This window comes from Oryzias melastigma, linkage group LG5, assembly GCF_002922805.2.
Source record: "Oryzias melastigma strain HK-1 linkage group LG5, ASM292280v2, whole genome shotgun sequence".
Lineage (NCBI taxonomy): Eukaryota > Metazoa > Chordata > Actinopteri > Beloniformes > Adrianichthyidae > Oryzias > Oryzias melastigma.
Window position 1 is genome coordinate 11,915,127 of NC_050516.1, and position 11,479 is coordinate 11,926,605.

Consider the following 11,479-nt stretch of genomic DNA (forward strand, 5'->3'; position numbering starts at 1 on the left):
ATATATATATATATATATATATATATATATATATATATATATATATATATATATATATATATATATATAAACATTAAATTTTCTTCATTTTCTTTTTAAGATTTGGATATTGTGCACAAATTATCTGGTGAAATTCTGACTCTTCAAGACGGTTCAACAGTCACTGTAAAGTCAGTCGTTCTGGACTCACTAAAGCTGAAGACTCAGACAGCAGATGATGCTTCCACCACTTCTACTGCATCTACATCTCATGTATGTTCTAAAATGCTACATATACCTGTACACTAGCATACTCTATTTTTTCCCTTAAATAAAATAAAATGCATGTTTGTTTTAGGACAAAAGACATGTGAGCGACCAGAGTGATCAAGTTTCCATCCCAGAAAAAACTTCTAATGATGACAAAAAGAAGCCTGAAGATGGAGTTGGTCTTGACAAACAAAATGTGTGTATCTTTGATTTAAAACTTTTTAAAATTACTTTATTGCAGTACTGTATGCACAGTAAAATAGTGGTATAACATTTTTTTATTCAGGTTTCAGGACAGAAGAGAAGCCAGAATGACCTAAATTCTGCATCAGAAATCTCTCCTGAAAACCAAATAAGACAGAATCAGGAAGATTCTGTTTCTCTCCCAGTGAATTTCTTCTGGTATCTGAGCAGACTCTACAAGGATGAAATCAAGAGCATAGAAGAAGAGACTGGATGTAAAATGGATGCAACTGTGAACGTCACATTTAAAGGTGGAAGTCAGGACAAAGCTCTCTCTGAATTCACAAACCTCGTCCAGAAATGCTTTAATGAATCCAGAGAGTCAGTTGTTCCTGTCCAGGATGTAAGTCCAGAACGATGCAGTGATGCGTTCAAGCTCATCCAGAAAGAAGAGAAAAAAGCTCTGCTCACTCTGACTCACTCTGAAATAACTGTATGTGGACCAGACAGCGACCAGTTAAAGAGAGTTCTTGAAAGAAATGAAAAACCTGATCTGCTGCATGACGACACCCCCATGAAGATAAAAATGACCATCAAAGATCCTCTCAGTGATGCAGGAATACAGATGGAGGAGAGTTCCTGGAGGAAATTAAATGTTGGTCATGATGTTAAAATAAGAAAAATCAAAGAAAAGTTTGATGTGGACTTTAGAGAGTTCAGGATGGATGGAGATAAAGTTCTGGTGAAAGCTTCTTACAACAATCCTGAAGGAAACCCCATCATGGAGATTCATGCTGTCAGAGCTCTTCTTCGTCTTTACCAGAAAAGTGTCACATCAGGTCCGAACTACAAGAACCTTCAAGGAGCCTCTGGTTTCAGGGATCGGTCAAAGATGCATGAAGACGAGTCAAAATAGAGATCAACCACTGAAGGAGGAGCCACAGGAGGAGATAGCACAGAGGAAAACTGTCCCATCTGTTTGTCTCCGTTTACTGATAAGGAAAGTCTGAGCTGCAAACATGAGTTTTGTAAGTTATGTCTGCAGCGAGCAGAGAAGAGCAGTGGACCCATCTGTCCTGTCTGCAGAAAAGTCTTTGGTATCATTCAGGGAGATCAGCCTGATGGAACCATGACGTGGAGCGACTTAAACATGTAAACTCCAGCTGAGACGATTTTTAACAAATCTTTGTCGATTTTGAAGTAAACTTTTTCAAAGCAGTTATGTTATAGAACAATAATGATGATCAATGAATATTTAATGTTAATGAAGACACTTTATGTTTTTCTCTTTGTGTTTTGTATTTTTCTGTATTGAAAAGAATCATCAACTCGTTTTGTTAAGCCTTAATCTGTGATCAAATTCCAATTAATCAAGAAAATAACGCTTTATTTTTGATACTGTGAAGCCTCTCTTTTAGTCTTTATTACAGGACAAGAATGCCAACCAGGACATTCATTTACTGGTACTTGCAAAACTGCATTTCTGTTTTTCTGTTTCACTTCTGAGGTAAAATCTCCTTTTCAGAAACATTTAAAGCAAAATCTGTTGCATAACTTTTCTCTGAGCACTGAAAACTTTTTTTCTTCTGTAGGGAGCAGATGTTTGCTTGTTTAAATAGATTTGTGGATCAAAACATACTAAATTTTTGAATGTATTTTTCTCACAGGTGATTCTGTTTTTGTATGTGAACAACTATTTCCTTTGTGTTTGTGTTATATAGATCACAACCACACATTTTATCTCAAACTAAGGTAGAATTAGATGTTGAGTTGATGAATGATTAATAATAAACAAACTACTTCACAGTCGTAACCTTAAAATAAAACATATTTTTTGGGTAGTGGAAAAGTTGCTAATGTCTGTTCGGCTTTGCTTTAAGGAAAGCAGTCTTTTTTTCCAAATTGTCAGAATAGTAGTAATTAATTGTTAATAAGATATCAGTAGGAATAAGCTTCAAAAACGTCTGGGTTGTAAAAATAATCTCTAATCACTGGAACTTTGTATTATGGGAACAAAAGTCTGCTGAACAATGAACTGATGACATTGGACTTTCACTTGATTGCACTTTTCTTTAAGCAAAGTTTCCATAAAATTGTACAAAACTCTTTCTAATCTTTATTTAACTGATATTATTCATAAGTAATTTAACACTTTCTTAAGTTATTAGTTGACAGACCAATAGTTTAATTTTTAGATCATTTTAACTATTTGCAGTCTCTTATTTTTATTTTTCCTAAGCATTTTCTGAATTGTAGAAATAAATCTGTAACAATATCAACTTTTCAAAGACTCAATTGTATAAAAAGCTGCTATCCCAGTTTTTTTCACTATTGCTTACACAGTAAAATAAGAATTTCACACAGTTTGCAAAATTCTATCTTCAATGATCAAAACATACACCTCCACAGATTTGCACAATGTTACACACATCTGCTTCACCACTTTTTGCAGAACATTACACACAGATTTGTAAAACTACACACATATAAGACACTTGTGAGGCTTCTTTCTTATCATTACTGAGCACTTGATCCTCAATACTCACACTTATAAGCAAACCGGCTAAGCACATTATCAGGAATCAGTGCTTTGTGTCCCCTCAGGTCTCCAGCAGAAGCTATCTCCAAGAGTACTGACGACACTACATCTCCCAGAAACACTTCCTGGATGTTGTTCAGCTGACTAATTTTCCAATCACCCACAGGACGCGTAAGCAGTGCACAGAGCTTTACTCAGTGTGAAGTATTGTTTGTGCTACTCTGCCTGCATTACTGAGTGTTTCTACCTGGACCTGATCTTCTGATTGCCTGCTGCCTGCCCTGACCCTCGCCTGAACCATGACATCTCTACTCTCTTCTTGGATGCTCTCATGCTCGTGATTGACCTCTGCCTGTCTGAACCTGATTTAGCTTTCTGGACTTTTATCTGTGCTTAGTTCCTGTCTGAACTAATAAACCTGCTGCACGTGGAACCAGCTGTCTGCCTGTTTGTGACACACATCCATCATGTGTGGACGCACATATGGACTCATTTTAGAAACACAGGTTCAGGTTTGCTATAAAAACACAACAAATGAGTTTATCTGTCTTTATCAAAAATGGAAGGAGCAAGAAAAAGAGTGAGAATGAGAGGGGGTGCTCAAAGAGGAGATGAAGGTGGGAGAGGAAGAGGAGAAAGAGGTATAAGAGGAGGCCCTGGCAGAGGGAGAGGAGGAAATAGAGGAGTGGATTCATTACATGAGGTGATTCTTCCATCGGTGCCAATGAAGACACGGACCATGATGTAGATGGAATCTTATGGGCTGATCCAACCAGATGGAGTGATGGTTAGTTACTAGTTACAATACTTTTTCTTAAGAATCATAATGTATGTACTCCATTCAGTCATCTATTTGTATACAAGTTTAGTTTTGGCTAATTAATTTCATTGTTGATTGATTACTGCGATTATGGTGAGAAACGCAGTAAATATTGAAATAAAATACTTGGAGTATTCACTCTGCAGCCGTTGGTGTTGTGCAGTGCAGGATACATTTGTACTAGGCCTTTATATTCTCCCTCAAACTAATCATAAATGATCTTGTGGGTTTTTGAATTTCATCGAAATAAACCCTACATACTGTAACAATGTCTGACCAAAAATCTAGAACATTCTTTTTTTTTTTTAAGTTCATGCTGGAAGAACCAAAACATCAGATAGACAGCACTCTGGGAACATCTGAAAACCACTATCCTACAGTCCTCTGAAAAGGTCCTCGAGTTTGTCACAAAGAAGAACAGAGACGGGTTTGAAGAAAATAATCAGGATATCCAATAAAAGCTGGCCATGAAGAGATCTGCTCATCTAGCTAAATCAACCTGCCCTATTACTGTAAGAAAAATACCTTCTGCATTACCTGTAGCAAAGTTCATCAAAAGCTCAGAGTGATTCAGAATGTGTGGTGGTCTAACCTCGCCCAGAAGATTCTGCTTTATACAGACGCTGGAAAGCACAAAAGCTTCCACCATTGATGGGTTTTCATACTAAATGAAAGCTTTTTTTATACTTTTATGCTATACTACATCTTTATATTTTGTTTTTAACACATTGATGAAGACATTGTTATATCAATCTGCATGGAGATGAAGACCAGTTGAAGCCAGTTAGACGGGTGCTTCAAGGAACCTAATCAGTGCTTTTCCACTGACAAACAAAGCCATAAATGACCTTGTTGGTGGGAGGAGGGCCAAAGGCATTAACCAATCAAGTTTTAGATCTGGTGAAGATGACCATACAAGGTGTTGAGGTCTTTGGGGGTTCCCTCTTTCCTGATAAAACATTAGTCTGGAGTCAAACAAAGTCAGTCTTTAACATGTGTGTGAACCTTATTTTATGACTCTTTGTCTTTGCATGCCCTGAAACCCGAAGATCTCTGTACAAGCTTAATCCAACTTTTATTAAATTGACTAAATTCCAATTGAGTCTTTTGATCACTTTATTTTGATCTCTTGTAAGGAGAGATCACCATGCTCTAAAATCAGAACTCTACTTGGCCCTTCTTGCCAGGTTCAGTCTCCTCTGATGAAAAGCAATTCCTCACTGACAACACGTCCATCTTAGTTTATTGGTCAGAACGCTATCATCTCCTATTCAGTGCTGACCGTTCAGTATGATTCAGCTACCCTAAAGATTCCTCAGCAACCTGCTAAATCTGAAATAGACAGGTTACCCATCATTAAAGAGACCATATAAGATATACAGCGGCTAAGGAGCGGTAAGACAGCAGGAGTCGATGGCATCCTCCCAAAGTCCTGGAGGTTGTTGGGTGAGCACTACACAAAAAAATGCACGAGTTCTTTGCTTGTTGGTGAGGGGGGAACAGGTCTACTTGCCACAGGACCACTGTGATGGTTTAATCATCCCCTTTATAAAAACAAAATTAAGAAGTCAGATTGTTCAAATGACTATGGGGTAACCCTCCAATCCATTGCTGGCAAGCTCCTTATAAGATTAAGCAGCCATGGTGTAGCAGTAGGGCGGTCAACTCCTGATAAGAAGGGTTGGATTCCCATCTTGCCCATCCATGTGTTCAAGTGTTCTTGGGCAAGACACTTGTTGTATCCTACACACTGAACCCCAAACTGCCTCTAATGGAAGGTTGGTGCCAGTGTTTGGTAGCGAAGCTGCCACCAGTGTGTGAATGTGTGAATGAGTCTGTGACTGAAAAGCACTATATAAGTATCCCCATTTGCCATTTACTCATCAATAGATTGGCTCCAACTATCAGGGAATACCATTTCCCTGAAAGCCAGTTGCTTCAGAGCCAGCAGCAGCACCACAGAAACGATGTTTGTACTTTGCCAACTTCAGGAGAAATGCCTCTTTCCCACTTCCCTGAGGGGAATCTCTCCGGCAGCAGCAGCTGCCACAGTGTCTTCGCTCCTGAGTTATTTTGCTCCTTTGCAGAAAATCTGGTTAGTTTTGCATAAATAAGACATTCAGATTTTTTTTCTAAGCATTTATTTATCAGCTTCTCTTTTGTTAGACGTGTCATGGACAAAGTTCATCGCAAACTACTTTCCCTTTCAGTTAAGGTATTAAGTCCACGACTGTCTAGAAATCCTCTTAGATTTACTTTATTCATCAGTTGATGCTGATTTAATACAAATATTGACTTAAAAGCTTTGGTTTAACTTGGTGTTTTTTTAAAGAGGGGAGAAAGTTGTATCCAGCAGAGAACAGCACTAATTTCCGGACTAAGTCGAAAGAGGAACAAGAACTCCCAAAGAGGTAAATTACGTTCGAGTGTTTAAGTGATTTTCAATATTTAATACACAACACCAACACTCATTCTAGCCCCACAGAATTTGCGGTGTATATCTTCATATCACACAAATATTAGGGGAAGGTTTGTTATTTGTGTAATCTATCTTTTTTTTGGCATTAAGGAGACATTCTCTGTTTTCTTTTTTTTCTTTTTTTTTTAGCAATCATCAAACAGCTGCACTTCTAATCAAACTAAACATAGAATTGATCACAGAGCTGCTAAATCTTCAGATATCCAGAAAGGTAAGAGGTCTACAACCACCTAATCCTCTTTGATTGAATTTCTTCATAAATGAACGCAGATTTGACACATAAATTGACTTAAATCTTTGACTTAAAAAAGACACAAAAGTTTGATCCAATAAAGAATAAAATATATTTTTTTGTCACGGTGTTTCTTGTTAAGTGGCTCTATAATAATTCATATTTTTCAAGAAAGATTTGTTTTGCAGCAACATTTCCGCTCTCGTTTTGTAGAACCTCTGCTGGCGGCTGGCGTGGAAAAATGCAGATTATTGTAAAGACAACGGGGAGGACCATCCTCCTTGACGTCAACTTTTCAGACACTATCGAAAGTGTCAAGGCTAAGATTCAGGATGAGGAAGGAATTCCCCCTAATCACCAGCGCCTGATTTTTGGTGGAAGGCAGCTGGAGAATGAGTGCACCTTGGCAGACTACAACATTCAAAAAGAATCAACCCTTCACTTGGTTCCTCGTCTGCAGTGGACCTTCACTCAGACAGTTGACTCATAAATAAATCTGCAACAATATGGTCTGCAAATGCTACGTCAAACTGCACACTGCCAAAAAAAGTTGACAACACCAACAACCTTCGCCTTAAGAAGAAGCTTAAGTAAACATTTCAGTTAAATTGTCAATTTATTTTGTAATATTATGTTAAAATAAGTGCAAAAAGAAAAAAAAAACAGAGATAAAAAAAACATTGGCTCACAGTGTTTCAGGATTCATTTTTAAGTACTGTTAATGATTTTAAATGTTTTTATTAGGGGTGTTGGAAAAAAAATCGATTTAGATTCGAATCCAGATTCTCACTTTTAAATATTCAGAATTGATTCTAGATATCCAAGAATCGGTTTTCATTTTTTTTTCCATATTCCTGCATTTATATATTTCATTGAATGGCTTGAATTTGCTAGATAACTTGCAAGCCCTAATGTTACGGCTACGGCTAGTTTGTTTTCTCAGGAGGCGAGCGACTCGCGAGCATACTGAGCATGCGCGCTATACGGTACAACATAGAAGAAGAAAAAGAGATTCCTCCTGTCCTGTCGTCAATGAAGGCAAATGTTTGGGCGCACTTCGGGTTCTACAAATCCCGCGGTAAGGAGGTTGACATGACATTTGCCCTGTGCCAAATCGGCAAAATGAAAATCAAATATTTCGGGAAGACTTCAATGCTCGCGCTCATATCTTGCGCCATCACCTGGAGCTTAAAGTTTGAAAAGTTTTTCTCTGCCTTTGTACTCTTGAAATAATCAGACCCACCAGTTTTTCATGATGTTGTGATCACAACTATTAACGGAAATTCAAGCAAACCCCGCTATTTGCTACACTCTGGAGCTTTTTATTTTCACCGCGACTTTGACCAATGGCAACAGTCATGGATGAACACGTGACCGTTTCCCTTCTGACTCCTTACTTAGAGCTGTGCTCTTTTTTATTATGTCTCTTTAGCTCTCTGACGTTTTCTCCTCAAAACGCGTGTGAGCGGTCACCCCACACGGTGGGGATGCGCTGAGCGCAAGTGTGCATGCGGCGGAGTGAAGGTGTGCTGTGCCCGGGCGCGCACACGGCAGGCTGGGGCGCAGTTTTTATGGTTTATTTAAGTGATCTACCTTTAACTCTTGAGCTATCCTAGGCATGTTTACATTAAAAGTGGGGTAAAAAAATAATTGGGGTGATCTGAACACCACAAGACGGCACGCTGAACTATTTTTTCAAGATTTTTTTTATCTTCACTGTTGTCAGTGGCAGACATATAACCCTGTCCACCTTTATCATAGGAGGGATCACACATCAATGTAAGAGTGGGGTCATCTGGACCCCAAAAGATAGCCCAAGGCTTAAGGTATGATCCTGTAGTGTTGGCCTCTTAGTTGTTCCTAAGGACCAAAACACATTGTGAGACCTCGTACAACCATTACGGTCCTCGCTTGTGGAACAGCCTGTAGGAGAGCCTCAAGGCTGCAAAGACTATAGAGATTTTTAAAAAAAAAATGCTCAAAACCCAACTTTTTACACAAATTCTCTAATAGTTTAATTTGATCATTTCTTTTTATTTATTTATTTAGTCTTTTATTCAAGTAATTTCATATATAATTTAAATAAAATAAATATTTTAATATATGACCCATTTCAATATTTTTTATATTTCTCACTCTGATTATTTTATGCACGAATGTTATTTGTGTTTGAGAAACATTTTTCCTCATTGTTCATCTAGAGTTTAAGCATTTTTGATGAATAAAAAGCATCATCTGGTGAAACAAAAAACTGCTGAGATTGATTTCAGCTTTGTCTCCAATGAGATATAACTTTAAGAAAAATAAAAGGTTTTAGGAATAAAAAAAATTGAAAAAAAAATGATTTCAAATGTTAGTGTTCAAATTTGTCTCAGTTTACCGATAAAAAAAAGTTTCCAAGCTGTGACTGCAACAAGCAGAGGAGAGCAGTGGACCCATCTGTCCTGTCTGCAGAAAATCTTTGGCACCATTCTGGAAAATCAGCCGGATGCAAACATGTCGTGGAACACCCAAAAAATATAAACTACAACTGAAAAAAATGTTTTATAAATCTTCATGTATTGTTAAAGAAACATTTTTTCAGTGCAGTTATGCTTTAGAAAATTAATTATAATTGTAAGGAGCAGGCGGAGGCATTTGGATTCATATGCAGAGGTTTTAATAGCGAACACAACAGGCAGGGTTAAGGCAAGAGGTGGTCAAAAACAGGCAAAAAAAAACGCTTGGCCTGAATGAAGTGCAAAAACAAGACCTCATACTGAGCAGTGCTCAGTGACTGTCCAAATACTGCTTATAATGATGACATGATGAGGAATAGCTGGGAGAGCCTGGGAAGAGGGAGCAGGGGCTGATGTGAATTTGAGTGTGAAGAAGCACAGTGTCAATACTCAGATGATGACTCCCTCTGGTGGTCAAAAGGGGGCATGGCAGCCTGAGTCCTGACAATAATAGATGGAGGTTTGATGTTGAATAAGACTCACCAGCATTTTCTTTTTGTGTTTTATGTTTCTCCATATGAGAACAATTGCAGAAACCTGAAAATCACTTTGTTTAAACCTTAATCTGTATTAAAGTTCAATGGACTCTTTGCACGGAGCTGTGAGACATATTTCCGGTTTCGAATAAGACTGCCTATTTGCTTCTGGCTGTGGCTAACTATATGCGTGGATTTGGCAAATCTCTGTGTACTTTCCCTGGTATTTGTTTATTTTCGTTATTTGTTACATTGTGTGATAGTTTTTAAGTGCAGTTTTTAAGTGCAGCATCGCTCCGCGCTCTAGCTGCGTGACAGGTAACAGGACTTCATTAAATATTGCAACATTTAGCTTTGGATTCACATAAAATACATGAAACAATGCAGCGATCTGCATCTTGACTGCACCTATAACGTGTCGCTTTTGAACAGGTCGCACGTAAACGTGCTAAAAGTTCTTTAATTTCCCTGCGGGCACGTCCCAAAAGAATTATTGAAGCTGTCTATCTATCCATCCATCCATCCATCCATCTAAAAACCACTAGCATTATCAAGTTACCTTCGAAGTTTGCTATGTAGGACGACAAATACAATTTATATAATTTTTGCATTTTTATTTTGGGGTATTTTACTAGAAAAACAATGTGCTTAACATAATTTATAGTGACTCTTGTTAGCTCCAAAAGACATCTTTTAAAGTCCAAATACGCCGCCATTTCCACATAAACAATAGCCCACGGCTCCGACCAGAAATAACTGAGTATTCAAAGGCTGAATGCGGAAGTAGGTCATGCATATAGCCCATTCAATCAAGAAAATAATATCCACTTTCCCTCAAGAGGTAATTTTTTTTTAATCAAATGTGATTCTATTTTTGTATGCAAGCTCTCAAACTACTTTCTTTGTGTTTATGTGACACAGATCACAAGTGCATATTGTATCTTAAAGCAACAATTATGTCTAGGCTTTGAGTTGGTGAATGATTGATGATTTGATAAATCTAGAAAAGATCAATAAAGTTGTAATTTTAATATAACAAGGATATATTGTGCAGTTTGAAATTTCTCAAAGGCTAATTTGTATTTAAATTTCCTTTATGGAAACAGGTCTGCAGGTTGGCACAGTGATAGCGCTTTTGCCTCACAGCAAGAAGGTTCTGGATCAAGTCCCGGCTGGGGGACCCGAAGCAGAACCATCAATCCGGGACCTTTCTGTGTGGAGTTTACATGTTCTCCCCGTGCATGCGTGGGTTTTCACCGGGGACTCCGGCTTCCTCCCACCGTCCAAAAACATGCTTCATAGGTTAATTGGTGACTCTAAATTGCCCCTAGGTGTGAATGTGAGTGTGTATGGGTGTGCGATTGAGGCCCTGTAATAGAGATGAAGAAGTGTGTTGTTGAGAATTAACCCTTTAACACCTGAGGTGTCACAGATGATGCTTAAACACAAAATCTTCAACATACTGTAGCTTTTCAACCGTTAACACGAGCCGGAGAAAAGCGGCTCACGCTGCTTCACAATCTACTGGAATTACATTGATCGTGTTAAAAGTTAAAAAAAATTACAGTAAATCAAAGAACATAAAAACTGGAATTCCAGTGTTTCTTGCTCTGATACATTTTTCTTAACATCTTGCCAATTCAATTTTTTTTAATGATATATTTTTTTTCTTTTTTTGCAAATGTTGGACTTCGGACAAACTCACTCCAGATTGGCGACAGTAGTTGCCCAAGAAACATGGACTCAGACCGGCTCGGACCAATCACTGTTGACTGGCTCCAAATTGCGGTGTCCTACTGTGGAAAAATGGCGTCTAAGTTGGTTTCATTTCGCTGGAGCCGGAAGTAAGGCATTTGACCACTTTGTCCAGTGATAATAAATGCTGTCTACGTGTGAACCTTAAATAGACCAGTCCTCTAAGACAGTGGTCCCCAACCACCGGGCCGCGGACCGGTACCGGGCCGCAGACCCATTGCCACCGGGCCGCGGAAGAATTTAGGGAC

At 38.3% G+C, this 11,479-nt stretch overlaps 1 protein-coding gene across 2 annotated transcripts in view; it reads left to right on the forward strand.

Moving 5' to 3' along the window:
• The window catches only part of LOC112145297 (serine-rich adhesin for platelets), a 39,203-nt gene that overhangs the window by 3,738 nt on the left and 23,986 nt on the right, over positions 1–11,479 (forward strand). The window lies entirely within an intron of this gene.